Below are 21,373 nucleotides of genomic sequence, written 5' to 3' on the forward strand. Positions count from 1 at the left end.
TTTGTAAAGAGATTTTCAGTGTTAGATTAGTTTTAAGAAGAATCTAGGCCATATATATTATGTAAGGTTGCCATAGCAACAGTTTCTCTGAGGGGAAAACCGACTGTCTGTAGTTTCCACAGAAACCACTCCCTGCTGAGACAGGTGCCTCCAAGGGAAGTGAAGAGAATATAAATGAGAGAGAGGAAAAGCAGCGCACAGATGTCACATCTCTGCGGCATCCCTGCACTACTGCAAATGCAGCTGAGCATTTCTGGGTTTATTTTCAGTTTGATGGTTTTGATTGCATGACTGGCACCTCCTCATCATGTAAACTCTGGCTACCCTTCCCTCACATGGAACTGGTTTTGCAGCTGGAGGTACGGCAATGCTCCATCGTGGCAACGAACTGACCACCTCAGTTACTAAACTCCAGTGCTCTAGGAACCCCTGTGCGTGGGAGAACTTAAATGGTAAATAAGAATTTTTTCCCTTTTTTATTAACTTTTTTTTTTCCCCTGAAGGAAGTCAGCAAAGACAGGTCTGGAAATGCTTCCTTCCAAAGAGGAACTGGAGAGCAGTGAAGCTCAAGTGATTTGTCAGTGAGTGGTTTTATTCTTTTGGGGTACAAGCATGCACTGCTAGGAAAAATGAGTTCTGAAAAACCAAGCTGTAGCATAAAGGAATTAAGTAAAGTTCTAGGGTTCGTTAGCTGAGTAAGAAAAGGAGAAATTTCTTTAATGTCACTGGGGCAAGTATGGATTAACATTTCTGAAATCCTTTTGCACATGTTTTGCACAAATAGTGTTGATTTGTTGCTTTTCTTTTTTCTTCAAGGGCAGTAAACCCATGACATTCATTCAAGGCTTAGTGCAGCCATAACTACAGATTAACAGGCTGGCTACTTCATCTTCATTCTGTCATCTCTCTGCTGCTTTATGGGGAAAGCAGGCTGACATGGTTATTAAATCTGGCAGCTGTGTTGTATGCACATGGGAAGCAAGTAGAGCACAGCGTATAGAATATTAGTAGCTTTCAGATAACAGCCCTCTTTTCACTGCTGTGAGGCTTGAAAGGCAGCCTAAAAAGCTCTTTCTCTTCTTTGTAACCACCATTTGCTGGATCTGTTCGCAAATATCACAAATACAGTTGCAAATGTAAGTATTCCTTGCCTGTGTGGTGCTTTCAGATTGCTAATTAGGCTTTCTACTTCAGTGTTCTGCTTGAAAAAGCAGAGAGAGAAAAGCTGGCAGGGAAAGCTTCTCTGCAGTGTTGTGCGAGGTTTAGTGGAAGAGCTGCTGAGGGAAAGGGATGCAGGAAAGCTTTGCAGTTGTGCTTGTTGATTTTTGGGATGTCTGCTTGCCACTTTGTGAGGGGAGAAACCAAACAAATGCAGGCGGTACTCTGAGAGAGAAGGATTTCTGCTCAGATTAGATGATATTAGATGCACAGCACGAAAGATGCTTCAGCAGTGATAGATGGCTTGTGAATGCATGAGAGAAAAACCTACCATGGTATTTTTCACCTGGAATCTTTTCTATAAAAATCTATAAATGCAGAGCAGGACTTCTCACTAAGAAACTCCGCAGTGCCTTATTATCGGTAGTGCAGTCATCATAAAGGGCACCAGTGAGTCTGCATCTGACCTGATGAGAGCAATGAGCATAGCACGGTGAGCAGTGCATGTTTTTCACCAATCTCGCTTTGTTTGTACATGAAGTCCATGTTTATCTGCTCTGTGGCATGAAGATGGGATGGTAAAATGATTGTGAAGCAGCAGAGTTTAAGGTTTCTCCGTGTTGTGGTGGTACTGTAAGGAGGAGAATTAGTATTTGGTGGTGGGTTTTGGTCTCACAACACTGAACAAAGAGCATCTTGGTTTATATTCTTTCTAATTCAAAGCTTTTGTAGTGCTGTTGTCCTTCAGGGTTTATGGTTAGTGAATTCTTACTGTGCTGTGAATCAAATCTACTTACTGAAAACAGCCTGTGATAAATTAATTGCACAGGAAATGCAGGCTGTAGCTGATTCATGTTGCCACATAATGTGTCTTTCTTTAAAGGTTTTGTTATTTCTTGGGGCCCATAGTGGCCCAGCTTTATATGAGCAGTGTGAAAATGTCACTATGACAGTTAACAGGTGACTGCTGTTAAGTGACTAAGGAGCGTATGGATGTTGTGGTGTTTGCTGCACATAGAGTGCTAGACATGTTTATAGTATAACCCTCTTGATACTGCAGCTGTTTGCTCAATCTGTTTATAAGTTGTTTCTGCAATACTTCAGCCTCATCTTACAGATGTATATGTAGAAATGCCTGTCTTTGTTGTAGCAAGTGAAAGGTGATTTTACAGCTTCTCTTTCCTCCCTCTTGTCTCCTTTTCCCCTTATATACAGTGAGAGTCATAGTTTACTTGAAAATTAGCTGTGAAAATGGTCATTTTTGATGACAGCTGTGGAGCTAAGCTACCCAAGCCTGAGTGGCAGCCAGCCAACTGCTGAGACAAGTGGTGACCTTTCAGGACAATGTCTCTCACAAAAATGTCAAAATATTAAAATGGCAGACATCAAATGCCATGTGTGTGGGGAGGGGTTGTCAGCTGGCAGGCTTTCAACTGAAGGCAGCTAATCCATTGCTTGCCTGGATTAAACATTGAAAGCCTCTGCCTAAGTCTTTAACATGTTGAGAAATTATCCATATGTGTCCTGAATAATTTCTTCTGGGAAGATTTGTGACATGGATGGAAAATTTCAGGAGTGTCTTTTAAATCTTGTTTAATCTGCTCAAGCATCTTCCTGATGAATGTCCAGACAAGCAGCTTTCTGCCTTTTCTTTTGCATTTTGCAGCATATACCAGTTTTCTTCCCAAATCTCTATCCACAATGTAAATGGATCCTGATGAAGCCTAAGCAACATTCATAGACGCGCAGCAGGATGCTGAAATCCTGATAACGTGTGCACTGACTTTTTAGGCATATGCTCACTGAATATTAACCAGTCCCCTGCAGTTCTTGATGCTGCAGCCCTGAGCTGGAACCTCATTTGCTATTACATGCATCAGTGCTTTTTAACCTCCATTGAAGGCATTGAGGTTTGAGCATTCCCATGCTCACTGGTGTGTCAGCTTCTCGGATACCTTTACCCACTGTAAACAGATCAGTGACACGGTGGTTGCTTGCCTTGTGGGTTTTCCTCCTCATGCATAAATATTTCTGGGAGGTGTGAAACTGCCTGATCTTTTAGCCTCACCTGTAGGAAAGCCACGCCTGGCAGAGTGCATGGTTGATCAGGAAACTAACTTGTTCACCTTGTGCTTGACCTCAGTCAGAGAAGAGGAAAGGGCACACCAGTAACTGCACCAGACCAGTCTTGTCTGGCAGGTTTCCAGCTGGTGACAGATTATTCTCCATGTATTCTCCATGCAAAGCACAGGATGAGCTGCCAACACAGGTATCCCCTGCAAAGCAGTCAGTAGTGCCAAGTCTCTTGTTACTTATCATGATGATGAAAGGAATATAGTCCTTTCCAGTATTTCTTTCTTTATTTCCTTCCAAGACAGGAATTCTGTTTCACTCCCAATCCTCTCTCTTACTGTAAACAAGCAACATTTTATAACTGTGTTCTCCCATTCCTAGAGGAAGTGTGTCCTGCCCTCCCCATGCTTTACAATTGGGAACACTGTATTCCATTACCACCTTCTCTTTTCAGTAATAACAGAAAAGACTAAGTGTCCATGTTGGTCTCGTTGGTCTTTTCTTTCCAATCTTTCTGTCATAACTCATCCTTCTTATTCCCTGCATGAAGAATTAGGAAGCAAATTAGGTAGGGAGGCAATGACAAATTCCCAACATTTTACAGAAATTAATCCTCCTTCCTTTCTCCCTTTTTCCTGAATTTCTGCTTGCTTTGACACAAGCATTTCTGTGATGTGAGACTTACCAAGAATTAAGTTATCTATTAGGAAGAAAATCATGCTCATCTAGTTGAGGAATAAAAATGTAACAGAGATACCCATTTATATAACTTACCACAACACAGATACCTAGGCTGAGTTTTGGATTTTGATCTTCAAACAGCAAACCACATTTAGACACAATCTACTTAATCATCTCTGATAATGTTAAATTTAAAGGAAAAAAAAAGATCCTGCTGTTTTGTGTGGGCTTTGCATAACAACAACAACAACAACGAATCTGAAGAAAACAATATATTCTCCAGCAGCAGTAATTTCTTTTAAATCCAATTAGATGGGGCTTATTTATTCCCTAAGAACCTCTGCAGTATCAGATCAGTTCATTAAGCATCAGTCATAGAATCAACCAGGTTGCAAGAGACCTCCAAGATCATCCAGTCCAACCTATCAACCAGCCCTGTCCACTCAACTAGACCATGGCACAAAGTGCCTCATCCAGGCTCCAGGGACAGTGATTCCACCACCTCTCTGGGCAGCCCATTCCAATGGCAATCACTCTCTCTGTGAAGGACTTCCTCCTAACATCCAGCTTATACCTCCCCCGGCACAACTTGAGACTGTGTCCCCTTGTTCTGTTGTCATTATAACAGATATGAAATTATGACCTGTACTAATGGCACTAAAATTTTATTCTATATTTATATTATTATTATTATTTACTATTTCTGGCACTTGGTGCCATGGTCTAGCCTTGAGCTCTGTGGTAAAGGGTTGGACTTGATGATCTGTGAGGTCTCTTCCAACCCTGATGATGATACTGTGTAGCATTTAGAAACACTTCTAATAGGTGACTGAACTCAGTATTGTACAGAAACAGAAGCTAATCCTTAGCCCCAGATTGCTTACAAGCTCTTTTTAAAAGAAAGCAAAAACTCCTTGTCATACAGTTATGACCTCCCTTGTGTGGTTCTCTGAATTAAAAGTACAGGTATTGGTAGTATGTTTTAACTAAACTGGTCATCAAGATACCAGGATCTGCCTAGACAGGGGCTGGAAATGTCATGTAATTAAAATAAGAAAATGACACACACTTCTGTGACTTTATTTCAAAGCTGTCTTACTGATTCACTTGGAATATCTCCCTTAGGCTGTTTGTGTTTAGCTAATGAAGTATATTAATTGACATTAACTCAACTGACAAAAACATGACTATGATTACAAAATAGTTGTGGACCACCAATGAAGAGTCTCCTTAAAATCGTTAAGACTATTGTAGATAACCAAATTAATAAGACTCATGATAAACCTAATTACTAAGGTAATAGTTATTAATTTTAGTGAAACATGGTTATTTCAGGATCTAAATTTCAATGTTAATTATTGGCATAAGATAGCAGCAACATGGTATGTGCCTGCCAAATGGTAATTACCTCATCATGGACTTAGGCAGGTGAAGAGTGGAAATCACTATGGGATGAGAGTCCTCATTTTTATTTTCACTAAGACTATTCCCATCTGTCTGCTCCTTACCCATCTGAGAAGTAACACATCTGTTGACATCACCTTTTCTGCTGCCTATTGTTGGAGTGGTATGATGTAAGGTGCGCTGTAATTTTTATGCCCCTAAAATGGGCCTGAATCTGCCATCTGAAATCAGTCAGAACAACTCTCTAGTTACAAAGCCACACTGCAGAGCACTACTCCATTCTGGCAATATATAATTTATTTAGTCTGTACACTCTTAGGAGCATCCTTCTTGAGGCAAGGCTGTAGCATCTGAATGTGGGGTGTAATGTAACTGAGCAATGTGACTGATATATCTGAGCAAAACTGCATTAATTATTCTTTCTGGCAATTTATACTATGCAAAGCACTATGATTTCCAAGTGCCATTTGTATTATGAGGTCACAAACCTAGATGCATAGGCAGGAATTAAAAAAAATCTAAAGCATCCCAGAGGGCCAAACTGCAGTTGGAAAGATACAATACTTTGAATTTTCCAGGACTTTCAAATTTCATTTTGAAGCTATGCTTTCCAATAATCTATCTTTTTCCATTGGCACTGCCACTTGTATGACCATGGTAGCATATTAAAAACTAACAATGGGCATTAGTGTCATCCAAAATTTAAATAACATTGTGACAGTGGTCCTGTTGTCTTGTCCATAAAGCAGCTGAAAGGATCTAAATGATGCCAAGCATGAAGGGCTATTGTATCCATCAAATGTTTGGGGTTTTTTGAGGGGGGTTGGTCTTTTTTCTCCTTTTCTTTTTTTATCTCCATGCAGGGTACAATTAATAAAACCATCTGAAAGATTATTTGCAAGTGTGCAATTAGTCATAAATGCAGCAGCTTGATCTGGATGGATACTGCAGCAGTTTTACCAGTCTGGTTAGCTATCACATTGAAAGGATTTTGCAGAACTTACTGATTCAGGAATAATTTTTTTAAGTGCCCTTATGTGTACACAAATACACATATCTATAAAAGACAATAATACGATGCCCAAATGGATAAACCAGAAGGTCAAAGGCAAAATAATGTATCCCCAGGAGGAGTATGAATTATTGTTAAGAATATTTTGAAATTTTGTCCTATTATTCATGGAAGTTCTTCACAGAGAGAGTGATTTGCCATTGGAATGGGCTGCCCAGGGAGGTGGTGGAGTTGCCATCCCTGGAGGTGTTCAGAAAAAGCCTGGATGAGGCACTTAGTGCCATGGTCTAGTTGATTGGACAGGGCTGGGTGCTAGGTTGGATTGGATGATCTTGGATGTCTCTTCCAATCTGAGTAATTCTATGATGATGATTCTTTGATTCCTAAAAGGCATTACCTCATTTTAAAGAGCCATTGAGGTCTACAGACTGAATGTGAGCTACCTCTGTTGAGTGCATTGTACAAACAAGCTTCCATTCTTGGCATGGATATAGGTTTACCAAAATATGTCTTTGGCAGAATGCAAAGAATTCATTCCTGGCTAGGTAGCAGGGCTAGCTCTTTGAAAGAGGAGGTAGATATCAAGTCCCCTGGCATTCTGAGTGTTGCCCTACTGATGTACCTGGATCTATAGTGTTTTTCAGCTTTGTTGCTGGGCATGTAACCCTCAGATTTTAAATTAGTCATTAGTTAATGCTGAAGCATTGAGTAATTTCTATTTACAAGAGAAGCAATGAGGCTGACAATTTATTACAGAATTGGATCGACTAACACACAAATTGGTTTAGCATCTTTCTAGTTCCCAGGGCATTATGTGTATTAACCTCATACTGTATCTTCTCATGGCACAATTTTACCCCAAGGGGGCTTCCAACTCTCAATGTTCCTGATGGTTAGAATAGCCAAAATACTCTTTTTCTCTGTAAGATCAAGATTATGTGATTTGAAAGACGAAACAGAGAAATTTGTTCAGCTTTTTTGTGTTTGTTTTTAAGCGTGTGTTCAGAGCTGACAGAGTGAACCTTGTAACATGGATAGCTTTGTACAGTATTTGCGATGAATACCATGCCATGGACATCAGAGGTCTTCTAGCAATCAATAATTATAGATGAGAAAATAAATCATTGCAGTTATCAGGAGACTCATCCTGGTTTGCTTTAGTTCTGACCTTGATTGTTCATTCACTTGATTAACAATTGCAGCTAATTCCTTTTTCCAGAAATGTTGATTTCTTGGTCAGTATCAGAGTGTGGATAAGGGAGGACCATAGTGCAAAATACTGCTATTACTTATTTCTCACAAAGTATGAGTTTATCCTCTTGGGCAACAAAACCCCACATCATTGACTTAGGGTAATGCTTTTGAAAAATAGCTCTGTCCTTAAAATGTCTTCTGAAAGGTTTTGCTTTGTGTTATTCTTGACAATGTGAGGGCAGTTAGACACAGAGAGGTCCTCATCTGATTGCAAGTGCTGTGGAGGGCAGAAAGAAGACAGCTCGTTGTTCCTTAATCCTCAACCAGCTAGCCCTAGGATAAATCAGCCTTGATGTTATGCAGTTCGTGGTTTATCATCTGGGCATAGATTGCTTAGATCCTTCAGCAGCAGAGACCCCACACTACTCTGACCCTACTGTCTGAAAAAAATATTTCCTGTAAAAATACCTCCCCTTCATCTGTCACTGAGCAACAAATGGCACAACCGTGCTAGTTTGAAGCTAGCTAGAGTGTTTTGGTGAGAAGAAGTAGATTACAGGCTGTAAAAAGGAAAACAATGGGGATGTCTACTTCCCTCACAGTCTTGCTGAACTAGAAACGAAAACATTAGATAACACTCTCGCCATTTTTTCTCTCACTCTGGCTTGGGCTGCTGGCTGAGCAACATCTTACTCCCTAACCTCGCCTTCCATTTGACCTAACCCACTTTGCTTCTTAACCTCTTGGCCGAACCTCAACTGGGGTAAGGTTGAGAGGGGCAGGGGGAAGGTGCAGGGGTGGTTGAGAGCCCCTCCTGGGGACTCGGGTTTCTGGGAGGGGAGTTGTGTTTCTGTATTACCTTTTACCTTGTCTATTTCTGTCTGTAACTGTGTATACTGTAAATATCTGCTTGTGTATTGTGCTAGCTGTAAATAGCTCCATTCATATTTCCAGAGCCGACCGAATCTAGTCTGGGTGATTTCTAAAGTGGGGGGGGGGGGGGGGGGGGGGGGGGGCAGGGAACACCCAAACCGTCACAACAACATAACTATGTAATCTTCTGTGCTTCTGGTGAACCATTTAAACAAAGGTGTTTATAAAGGGAGCTCAAGAGAGCCCTTCAACTGATTGATTTAATCAGGTATGGACATTAAAAGTAGGTGCAGGGCTGCCTATCACACTGACAGTGTGATTCTCTAGGTCAGTGGATTGCTGTCTCATTACAGGGCTGTATCTCATTGGGTATGCATATGTGTACAAAGAAGTCCATAGTGTTTTGTTTATCTACTGATTCAGAAGAGAGGCTCAAATAGCACAACTTTCATGAGGGAGGAATTGATAAAGAGTGCAGCTGGGGTGTGGATGGTACAAGAAACTCCATCCATCATTTTCCAAAAGGCACAATGAATGGTGTAATTGTTGCTACTAACAATAGTTAGCCATTTTATTTGCTATAGACAAAGTATGACCACACTGAGAGCCAACTTGCAGAAATACAGTGACAGAGAAGTCTCTTTTTTTCCATTCAGTTGGCTTCATTCACTTACCAGATTCCCCTGGCTCTGTCTGGACCAAGACCTTCTAGGATTATTCACCTGCAAAGCCTGCTTCTTGACTACCACGAGGTCTTAAGCTGGCTAACATAGCTGTAATTAGGGAAGCAACAGCCCTGAGAGTGAAGAAATAATGTAGTACAGTATGCAATAAAAAGAGCAGTATTTCATGTTGGGGAGTTTTTGTAGAGCAATATGTAAAAGCAGTGTCTTCTGACAGAGCTGTCCATAGGAACACTTATCCTCATAACAGAGAGTTTCCCTCAGGGCCTTATGAATTTATTCTGTCCCCTTTTGTTGAACCAGATTTGATGTGTCTTGTTTAATATCTTCTTCTACTGTAAGGTTTATACTTAAGGCAACCCTTTATGTAAATTTGATTTCAGTACTGGTATCTCTAGAAGAGCTCACACAGTACTCTTCCCCCACCACCACCCCCTGCCTCCTTTCTTAAAATTTATTTCCTGGAACATAATGTCTACCTGAATGAGGTTTCTATTTTCATCTCTTCACATCTTAGCAGTTTTCAGTTTGTAATCGTTGTTTGAAGTTAGCTAAAGGAGAAAAATCATGTGTTTTGGTCTAGGCATCCTCATATCTAGGGATGTCAGTCGGACTGACTGCAAGATAAGCTTCCTAACCTGTGCTCTTTGCTGTCTTTACCCTGTCCTTAAAATTACAGAGAAATATAGCCTTACAATAACTACATTAAACAAGCAATTGCTTAATTTTAGCAATTAGATTGCCATTATCGTTGCCTCCTTCTGTGACATCTCTTTCAGCTTGAGTCAGAAAGCAACCCAGAGCAAACAACAATCCTTTCAAAGCAAGAAGCATTTAAATGTGCCGCATTGCTGATCTTGACAGGCACGCAGAAAGGCACAAGCAAATGCACAGATATTTCCAGGGCCTGCTTTTCATCCAGACATTGGGTACTATGCAATGTTGCCTCACAACAGATTTTACTCCTTGCATGCAAAGAGAATCACAGTGTGCAAGTTATAATCTAATCTATGTAAGAGACAGGGTGAACCCAAGGTCCTTGGCAGAGCACTGGGCTGCAGCCAGGCAGCTGTGACTTGTAACAGAAATCTGGGTGTTCTTGCTCAAGATATGAGGCAGCATATTCATTACTTTTAGAGTAGTAAGAAGGCTGAATGATGAATGAAGAGTATGGGTGTTTGGGGTTTTTTTTTTTTTTTTATAGCATTTTAAAAAGTAGAACAAAAAGATGGAACTGATTTCAAATTACTATAAAAATATCATGGCAATACTGGATTGAAGTTACAGAGATTTTAATTTGCATATGTTCAGAAAAGCTTCACCACTCTAGATTGCATTGTTTCTACAAACACATTTGTATTTATTTGCTTGAGATAGAATATACAATATCCCCAAACTTCTTTGGTAGTTAGGTAGCATTTAAAAACATTAACCACCTTCCCCTCAATTAACATCTGCAAGAAATCTATCTAGACATTTTTGACTGCAAATAAAGTATGCCATTTAATTGATTTTTTTCATCCACTGAATAAAAGCTTAAATGTCATGTTTAATTCTCTGTCCTGCCCTACATATTTCCATATCAATTACAACTATGTTCTCATGTACATATTCCCCCACAGTTACCAGTTGTTATATAAACAATCTCATACAAATATTTGCTGCGGAGAATTTGTTTTAACTATATACAGAGCTTGTAACAAAATATACTTCTGAGCTGTTTTAGCATTCCATTTCCTTTCAAATCAACGAGGGCATATTGAACAGAACTCCATTGTTTCACTATGCATTAGTTTAGTATGCTTTTGAGTCTTACAGACCATACAGAAATATGTGACAGCATTGAATGCTTCTATTCTGCAGTGAGCCATTTGTGTTTGTACATGTTTGTTGGTCTTGCCTTTAATAAGAACCTTAGTATGATCAGCCTGCTGATATTGACTGTTACTCATTTTTATCCAGATTCTTATGTGTGTTATTGATTGAAAAATTACTCTAGGATTATTTTGACCCTCAGATCAGTTTTCTGAGACTGCTGTTAAGTGGCATAATTAAATCCAAACTTGGAGGGTAATTTGGTTCTGATTACATGACAGCTTTACACATACACTGCTTGGATCAGAGGACTTTTATATTTTTTTATTGGGATCTCCTGTATGGCCAAAGTGTGTATTATATTTTGATATTAAGGTCTCCTTTCCCTCTCCTACTGTTCAGCATACCTCTATAACAGAGCTTTGCTTGAGAACCAGCACAGCCCTATTTTTATAGGGAAATGTGTAATCACCATAAATCTGACTTGAGAACACCTGCAGTTCATCAAAATTTTCTCTCGGTAGCCTGTTACAATAGTTCAAGTTTTCAGCATTCTCATGTGTTTGCTTGCAGGCTTCTATAAATATACATTACCATCTTTTAACAACACATGCTCACTCATGTGAATGATTCTGACTTTTATTGTGCCTCTGCAGTTCCATTTCAAATGTTTAAATTGTTGAAGTGTTTCTGCATGCTAGGTGACCAGCACATTTTCTTAGGCTTGCTAGGTAGAAAGGAAGTGTAGAATTAAACTTGGTATGGCATTTTTCTTGTTATTCCCCTTACTCCAAACCAACATGTAGACAGAGGACATAAAACACACGGGTAGTCTCACTGAAGGAGAGGTAAAGTGCTGCTATGCTGGGAATAGGGAGGGCCAAGTCACATCTGTACTGTGAGGTGCAGAGCACTCTGGTCACTATTCAGGGTAAGTTTGCGTGTGAAGGGAGTTAACTCATTTTAGTCCCTGAATAAATCCATGGCTGACCTCACCAGTATGACAGTGAAATCAGCAGGAATTCTCATATGGCACATCTTAAACTCCTTTCTTTAAACCAAGGTCACAGCATTGCTAATCTAAGCATTTTCCCTGTGATGGCTAAGTTCCTCCTGGTCTCTGAGCATCCTATGCGCTTGTTGATGCAGAAGTTTGGTTCTGTGCCAGTGGGATAATTACTGCTGAGTTCAAGATTAATAAAGTTTATAATAAGAGCAGGAGCCACTGCTAACTTGAAGACAGCCTCCTAATTAATCATATTTATTTGTTGTCAGACAGCAAAGTCTTCACAAAAATATTCTTTATTTTTCTGTATTGCAAAAAGCATACCAGATTATTTTTTTCTTCATACCAGTATGTCTGTTCCAAAGATACTGCTGGAAGTCTTTAAACAGCTATCTAGAAAAGCATCCCTTGGAGACAAGTCATCTTCTAAGTGAAAGTTAGGGTGGATGCATGTGCCTCTGTGGAGGTACCTGACAGTCCGAATGTAGGTCTGCTCCAAAGCCAAACGATTTTTGAGCTCTAAAGCTAATTGCAGCTAAGGAGTGTTTCAGCACTGCTTGAAAAATCCCACTTGAAGTGCACGAAAAGTCACCCCTGAACAACAGTGGAATTGAAATGTGGTTTCTAGATTCATTCACAGAATTTAACAAAGAGATGCCTGTAGTGTAATATTGCCTGGTTTAAAGCAGTTTATAGGCAGCTTGGATATAGAAAGCCAGGTACACCAGGATGCTGTCCCCAGCAGTCTGATTTACTTTGCTTCTTGTCTGAGTTCCCCAGTACTTCTGCAGCACACTTAGTGAACAGCCATTTTAGAGTTTGCTTTGATATTTCTTTGTACCCTGCTGTCACAGTGCAGTCTAGACAAACCTTGAAGCTCAAAAACTCTGACTGACAGACTGCCAGGTAAGATGGAAATTGAAGGCCTTTGTCTGCAAGGTAGCGCACACCTGCACGTCAGATGAACAGCATATGCAAAGAGTCATTTGAACTTGGAGGGCCTCCTCTGAGCTCTGTGGCAATTGAGACCTGTGTAGCACTTCTTACCAGGACACAAGACTCGAGTAAAATAGGGAGAACATTTGCAGAGATAGAATTTAAAGCTTGTTGGTTTATTGTGCTCCACAGTGCCCACTAGGCATGTGCTTTGGAGGCACCTCTCCTTTTATTAGTGTATTTCTGTTATGTTTGGAATGAGTGACCTTGGAGGTGGCAGGAGATTTTAAACAAAGCCTACCCTGCCCAAGTAATTATCTTGTTTTTTGGCTTTCAAAGGATGTGTTTCTGAAATCAGTAATGAAAGTAGTAAGAGTTTGTATGTCAAAAATGTCTTAAAAGAGACCTTCAAAGCACTGTAAATGTATCCACGTGGTACTTCTGTGAAATAGGTAGGACATCATATTCCCTCTTACACAAGGGACAGGAAAGGTGGATCTCCTACTCTAGATCTAACTGGAACACCAGTGATAGGCAGATAGGACAGAAAAAGTATGACAGCTGTTGATGTACATCAGCTGAATAACCCTTGTTTCTTTCCACACAGCTCCTAATGCTCTAATACTCATATTTTTGGTTGCATACTCATCTCTTGGTTACATATACTGTTTTGTAATAATCTACTGCATTTCTGCTCCTGTGGAGAAGCAAGTCTATGTGTGATGTGGCATTATTTACACTATTAAGTTCCAGGCAGATATCTGTGTTTGATCTGATCCTTGGTGTGGCATTACTGATAAGGTTGGAGGAGACATGACAAGCCTTGAGGAGAGGCAGATTCTGGGTTCAGCAGTGGTATGACTTTTCTGCGTATAGAGTCATGAAGAAATGAGATGCTGACAGCAGTTGTTTTACTATTTCAAGCACAGGGATGTTTCCTGTAGTCAGATGTGGCTTCCAGGAGTTTAGATACAGCCCCAGATTCTTTTCTGATGTTTACTAGACCTAATAAGTCACCACCAAAGGGTTAAATAGTTCCACAGTGTGCTGCTCGCTCTCTAATTAGGAAATGGTCCAAGAGCTCAAAGATCAAAATGCACATGGTTTGAGTTGGGACTAAGCCCAAGTTCCTATTGATTGGAGCCTTGTATGTTAGTGTGCTGCATCTGCACATGATCTCTTCCCCTTACCACTTCTGCCGTTTGTTTTCTTTTCGAAAGAAAAACATTTCATCCACAGAATTTGCCTTCTTTTGTCACTATCCAGAGGCCTCCATTGCTTGAGCTTGTGTGCTTTCTGGGAGTAAATCGTGACCCACTTTATAATTGAAACCAGGCCAGTAAAACACAACAAAAAACTTCTCACTCAACTCCATTCTGCAGCACCTGCTCCTACCACTGGAGAAGCAAGAGAGGTCTCCTCCCAGTAGAGTAGGTAAGAACTGGTCAGGCTGAGCCTCAGGGAGTCTGAGGTCTCTTGTCAACCCCCAGAGGAGAAACAGGACTGGAAAAATAGCATCCAGCTGGGCTTGTGTTTTGAGAAGAAAGGACAGAGTGACTAGGGTGAGGCCACAAGAATGCATGGATGGTAGTATGACAGAGTCAAAATGCTACCCTATGGAGCCTGCAAGCTAAGTAGTGGGCAAAGTTACATGTTGGTGATTTATAACCCAAATGTTTCTGATTTTAGATGAAGGAAGTTTTTTTCTTTCCCTTCCCCCTCTTCAGAATCTTTCTCCTATCTTTTTTTCCCCTAGGAAATCAAATTATTACTATGTTTTCAGAAACTTGCATTTGATTACAACAAAGCTTCACCTTCCTTTGGAAAATAACTGTCAATAAAATGTTTTAGTGCTTGTTGGAAATCACTCAAGAGATTACAGGAGTGGCATGGGGTTTAGGCTCATAGTTTTAGGTCTCACCCCAGAATGGATGGTAGCTTCTGGGGATGACAGACAGCTTTCTTCTTATAAAGAAGTTCTGGTCTCCATCTCTCCTGCTTCCAGCTGCATGTGTTTACTGCTTTGCTCTGCTGGCTCTTGTCATGTTTAACAGGGCAGGGAGGTGAATCAGATCATTAACCTGTCTGAAAAACGTATCCAGCAAGATAAATTTGGTCTCTGAGCTTTCACACTGTTCCTGGAACATGTGTAAGGGAAGGGGCACACCTGTGTCAGTGAGAATAGCTATGAAGAGAAGGGCAGGGTAACCCTTTTTGTAAAAGTGAGCTGTTGAATCAGCTTGGCCACTTAGCTGGTGCCTGGGGTTGGTTCCATTGGCAGTGCTGGTAACAATTTCCCTGCATCATACAAGGCTTAAGGACAAAGAGGCAGCTTCATTGTTGGCACAACTCTACGAGCAGAGTTACAGAAGTTCTATCCAGAGTCACTTTGTCTAAAGTGTGCCTTTTCAACATAATCCAATAAATCAGCTCATTCTTGCCCTCCCTTTTGTTTATTTGTGGCTAGACTGAATTAGCATCTTAAATAAATTGCCATGGGAATCAGAGATGTGATAGCTAACTTGCTTTCCCTTGTGCATCTACAAACAGCCTTTTCACATCAGTCTTTTCACAATCTCATGTACTGTGTTTGGGCACTTGATCCATGTCCATTGGGGGATTTTGATGCCTAGACTTTTCCATTTAAAAAAATCTAAGTGTGTAAGGTGCATAACATAAAGTATATGGTTGATTGATAGAAGATTTCTAGCAAATAGAGTTTTTATATGCAGATGAACTATTTCTGTCTGGAGTGACTTGTCACCTATTTATTGGTCCTTATTCTCATTCTGGTATGGTTTTCCTGTATTTTGTGACACATGGATTGTAGAAAAGAAAGACAGGATGATTTGATGAAGCAGGGGATTCTCTGCATAGAGGGGCAAGGTAAAAAACTTGAGCTTTGTAGGAAAAGAGAAGGCTGAAAAGACATGCCCTGTGATGAAGAGAGCTGTGGGAGTGGATCACTAAGAAAGGAGAAATTCTGAAAAGGCCTTGAAGCTCCAGAGAAGAAAGCATGGCTTTCATGGGAATGTAGGCAATGTGATTAGGGTATGGAACAAAGGATGACCTTGGTTGCTGAATTTTCTGTAGAGAACAATATAGGTAGACTGGAATAAGATGCAAGCTCAGTGATGATAATGAAAAGTAACCAAATGCTATGATCATACAGTGGATTTAAACAGCTTTACGTGTTAAAAATATTAGAAGAAGAGAGTTCTGGTAATATAATGTTGGTAATATGGATAGCATAGGGTTAACTGAGCACGAAATCTCTATACAAGTATAGGTTGTATACAGTATAGGTACAGTATACAGGTGTAGATTCTGTACTTGAGCGTCAGCTGATCGAGCTGTGCAGTTCCAGAATCTCAGATATTGTTGAAGATCGTGCTAGTACGTCTCACTGTGAAGAAAAACTTGCATATGTGGCCCCAGCACATTGTGATGCAGTGGTATGTGCCAAAACTCACAGGCAGCCTGTCAGCAGAAGCCTGAGAGTTGCGATATGCCTTGCCCATAAGAATGAAGTGCTAACTTCAGCATCTGCTTCTGCATGGGGCTCAGCTCCTCTACCAAAGCAGTGGGGAAGGAAAACGACTTCTGTCAAGACTATGCAATAATGAATGTAGTGTGACTGGACTGCTTTAATTTGCCACCAGAAAAGGATCTTAAAATGAGGAGCTGTCAAGGATTTTAATATAGTTTGCCTGAAACAGGGTAAAATATGGGACCAGAGAAAAGCAGAAAGCTGCAAAACAGGAATGCATGCTTAGAAGTCATTGACATAAAAGTGGTACAGTAACCTGCACAAGGAAATAGTAAAAGATGGATGGAATATAGCAAGAAGTAAGGTGCTTTGGAAGTGTGATGAAGAGGTAGATGCTGAGAGATTATTTAGTCAGACATCTCAGAGAGAAAGCAGTGATAACATGTTCTTTAAGGAGGGTCTTAATTACTTCCAAAGCAGAAAGAGGTCGAAGGGGCTGAGGCTGAAGTACAAAGCATGATATTTAGGCACTGTAAGAGACTTGATGAGACTGATTTTGGTGGCAAACAGGCCTCACACTGAACTAGAAGCATAAGAAAGTAGGGCAGAGCTGAGATGAAATGGGATCAGCAGCTGTAGGCAGGGTATTCAGTGAACTAGGAAAATTCAATTCAAACAAAGGAGAGAGGAACTTGGGGAGGTGGGTGGGATCATAGATGGCTGAGGCAAGATCAGAGGAGACTTATATTTCAAGTATTCACTCAATGCAATACCTCTTCTGTCTCTTTGTTAAGATCACTGAACTGACAAAAGTATTTGCTTCTGTGCTACATTACCCTGCCTTGAAATGAGAGAAGGGAACAGACACAGGGGCACGGTGTGATGCTGAAGAAAGAAGAGACTCAACACCTCCACTTTTGATAGCATTGTTAGATGGGCTTGGTTGTCTCTCAAAAAGTTACCTTAATGTTCCTGCGTTGTGCCCCTGTGCTTTTAGGGAGGCCAGGTAAGAATAAGCAGTCAAGATGGAGATGAAGAATTGCAATCATAGGAGGATCAATGAAGGTTAGAGGGTCAGGTCAAGAATGTCAGGATAAGACATTTGTGACAGAGAAGTGAGAAACCTCAGTGTCAGCAAACAAAACGTGTTGGGAAGGATGAGAAGTAGAAAAAAAGGATGGAGGGAAATGAAATCAGAGACTTTGCAAATGAAACTTCTTTATAGTGGATATGGGCTAAACATAACTCACAGGCTGTTTGTTTGAGTGACCTGAAAGGAACAATCTGTTGGGAATGCCTGTGGCTTTCTAAAAGTGTTTGAAAGAATGTGCAGTAAATACCTGCTTTTCCTGAAGAAACTCACTGATTTCCCCCCCCCCGCCTTAAGCATTTTACTGCCTAGCAGTGGCCCTGGCCCTTCCCACTCAGTCCCTCTGGTTCCCCCGCTTAGGACTGAAGCAGAGTATCTTGAGCAGGCAGCATGCGGAGAAGCTAATCATTGGCTCGCACGGTGGCTGGCGGGGCCGGGCCGCCTCTTTGGCTGGTGCTGACAAGCTGTTTGTGTTTGTGCAAGGCCACCCTTTAACTCAGCAGCCTCATGGCCACAATGGCACCAACTGTCTGAATGCGGCAGGCAGCTGCATCTTCCGATCCGAGACACGGTCCCTTTCTGTCTCTGATGCTCCTGCGTGGACTCTATGGAACACTAGTAAGTAGCCTTCTGTTTCATTGTGGCTTCTCTCCTAGGACTAAGGGCATGTTTTAGCAGGGCAGGTAGCCGCTGTCATTCAGAGGCAGCTATTAAAGTATTTCCCTCTGTCTGAAGTAAAAGAGCAGCTACTTTGTATGCAGCGTCATGACTACGAGGACTACACAATTTCCATCTCAAATGAGACCTTCCTGGGAGGCAAGAGGGAAAAAGTTAATAGGGACATAACCCATTTAAACTTGCCAGGTTAATTTTTATGTGGCTTCAATTAATCTGCATCTAGTTCTTATTTTTAGCGGCATTTCCAATATTTGACCATCCAGCTGTGTTTCAAACAGCAGCAGTTTTTGCAAGGTCAGAAGTAGCATTGTTGATAGAAGTGTGAAAGGGCTAGAAATGAGTTGCTATAAAATTAACCTTCCTGAAAATGCTGATAGATGCTGTCATGTTCTAAGATTCATGCCTAGCAGTGCAAAAACCAGTCATGATTACAGATTTCAGTTCTCTTTGCTGGCTGCTATAAGGGGATGTTTACAGTTCCTCTGAACTGCAGAGATTGACTGAGCTTGAATTTTTTGTGTCTCTGGTATGCCTTTTCTTATGTCCAGGATTTTAAATTATATATTCCCTGTTTGAACAGTATTCTTCAACTTAATCCTGCACTGCAGGTATTGGTGGGCTTTAGACACTTTCTGTGTTACCCTTTACATCAGCAAAGGAAATCATTATGTCTCTGTCAGAGCTGGGCACCATGAAGAAGGTCAAAAAATTATCTATCCCTGAAGTTTTTGCAGGTCTCTCTAGATTTTGTATGACAGGTGAGGAGCTCATCTATAAATCTCATTTTATAAATGAAGAAACAGATTAAGTGACTTTGCCTTGACCATAAAACAAAGCATCAGCATTCAACAGTCTATTACTCAGATCAGTGAACTATATATCATTTATTTTTATTCCTTTAATTTATTTCACAAAATCCTCTTAGACAATGCAAATAATAATTTCTAGGAAAACTGTGCACCTCATAGGGTTCAGATTGGCTAAGCAAAACACCTCAGGATTTCTCTCTTTAGCCAAACTGCTCTGAGCTCACAACTTGTTGGGAAGCCTCAAACAGAGCAGGCTATATTTTTAGTTCTTACTATTGCTGACATGGCTAGAAACATCTCATCTGATACTGTGACAGCACTTGGATATTTCCGGGATGGTCCTTTGCCCAGGGTACTACTTCAGCAATCTTCTGAACCAGAAATGCCAGGATCTCCAGGAAATTCTCCTCAGGCTTTGAGTTCAGGATACCTGTGCAGGAGGGAAAGAAGCTGTCACTGTAAAAAACCACACAGGAATAAACTTACTCCTGAGTTTCAATCAGGCCTTTGTTAGCTTTGAGCCATGCCAAAAAAAGGAAAGCAAATCTGAAGTGAGGCCTGATGATATACTCTTTTCAGCTTGTCTGACTTGCTCCGCTGTGGATGCACCTTCATCTCTGCCATGCTGGCTGTGTTTTAGGGCCGTGCACAGCTTCTGCAGACAGCCACGATGCAGTCTGAAGACCTTTGGCTTAACTCTCCCACTCAGCTATAATGCTTTTAAGAACTGCATCTTTCAGTGAGTCTTGAATTGCAGAGGGCCAGTCAAGCAGTATTACCTGCTTGTGGGGAAGCAGTGGCTAAGTTACTTAGGAGAGAAACTTTCAAGTAAAACTGGTGAAACTGTGGGCAGTTGTGGTACTTTAGTACACTTTAACTAGATGGGTCTTGATGCTCACAGTTCTTCAGCTCAGAGACTGAGCTTCCTCCACAGCAATAGCTTGCATGGTAGTGTATGAACTAAAGCTAATTACAGCAATAAGCTGCTTCTGTGCCAGGCTGTGAACACAAGCCAGAGGTTTTCTGACACCCTCTCTAAGTAGCAGATAGATACTAAGCCTTGGTTAGTAAAAATGAAAAGAAAATTGTTTTTTGTCTATAGATTAAGAAAGCGAGATCTTAGTACTTAAGTAATAATGAAACCCATGAGATGCACATCAGGCAGAAACACACACCTAAGAGGTTTTGCTGAGCTCTCAGTACATGGTTAGGAATAATCAATATGCTTACCACATTCTCTCTCTTTTGACTAAAGAAAGAACTCGGTTGTGCATCACGAGCTCAGCACAACATGGCTTGTTCTGTAGAGGCAGACTGTTCCCATTCGATTTACATCGAGGTAAACAAGCAGAAGATTAAAATTGATTTGTCTTCCTCACTGAGAGATAATTTTCATGATGTATTCACAAGGCTTGCTAAAATAGGGTGCTGAATCAACATCCTTCTTTTAGAAGGCCTGACTGCTCTGAACTGGATGTACTATAATTGAGCTTTCTGATTCCAAGACGGTAGGCAGTTTGTGAAAACAAAATTCTTTACTAATATTCATTAACTGAGCTTTCAGATCTCTGCTTCCTGGGCTAAGCATATTATCCTCATTCAACAAAAGAGAGAAATTAAATCTTTTTTAAAAAGCTGGAAATAGAACCAAGGTCAGCTTTCCAGAGACACGTTTTTGCTGCAATTTGTTTTCTTCCCCTGTCTCTAGGTGCACTCTACATTGACAGTGGTGTCCCTTGCCAGCATTTTCTTCTGTGTGAGTCTTCAGCTGCAGGCACATCTGCAATATAGCTATTGTTCAGTTATTCAGCAGCTATTGGAATCATTTGGGGATGATTGAAACCATCATCTCTTACCATGACTGATATACTTACGGTTACCAGATGACAAATTAATCCGATCTACCAAATTTCTCCTTCTTTGCCCTTGAGAATGTCAGACCAGCTTCCAGAACTGAACAATTTATTGGGAAAGAACAGCTCTCTAGATTAATAAGAGTTTTCAGTTACCAGAGGTGTAATTAATGATACTCTCAGCATTTGAAGTCTTATTGAAAGTAGGAGGCCTTAAGAGTGCCTTTCATCTCAGGGTTTCAGTTTATTAGCAGGTGCTCTACTGATGTGTCCTATATTCTTGCCATGCATCAATTAAGGTCACAATGTGAGAGAACCTGTGAATGAAGTAGCACGTGTGCCCTCTTCTCATCAGGTGTTGGAGTCTGACTAGAAAACTGAACTGCCAGGTAGCAGGGAAAAGTCTGAGGGCCTGAAAGAAGCAGTGGCAACTTCCTGTCAGGTTTAGACAGTCTTTGTTGTAAAATCAGTCACCACTCAGGTCTAGGTCTCCACAGAGACAAAGGCTGAGATTTGCAAACAACCCCTCAGCAGCCTCTTTGGATAAGTCGTCCTTTATCTTAAATCTGAGCTTTCTAGCTAATATCCTCCATGCTAATATCCTCAGCTTTCACCCAC

At 40.8% G+C, this 21,373-nt stretch overlaps 1 protein-coding gene across 9 annotated transcripts in view; it reads left to right on the top strand.

Moving 5' to 3' along the window:
* The window catches only part of TRIM2 (tripartite motif containing 2), a 110,371-nt gene that overhangs the window by 21,831 nt on the left and 67,167 nt on the right, over positions 1-21,373 (top strand). For 5 of the 9 annotated variants that reach the window (XM_064148671.1, XM_064148681.1, XM_064148674.1 and 2 more), the window contains exon 1: positions 160-452. The exons of 1 other annotated variant lie outside the window; for it this stretch is intronic. The gene's annotated coding sequence lies outside the window, so the exon portion shown is untranslated. Of the gene's footprint in view, positions 1-159; positions 453-1,465; positions 1,652-17,933; positions 18,034-21,373 lie in introns of those variants that run through there. 3 more of the 9 variants (XM_064148680.1, XM_064148673.1, XM_064148679.1) reach the window with 3 other exon arrangements.

Source organism: Pogoniulus pusillus, chromosome 9 (genome assembly GCF_015220805.1).
Source record: "Pogoniulus pusillus isolate bPogPus1 chromosome 9, bPogPus1.pri, whole genome shotgun sequence".
Lineage (NCBI taxonomy): Eukaryota > Metazoa > Chordata > Aves > Piciformes > Lybiidae > Pogoniulus > Pogoniulus pusillus.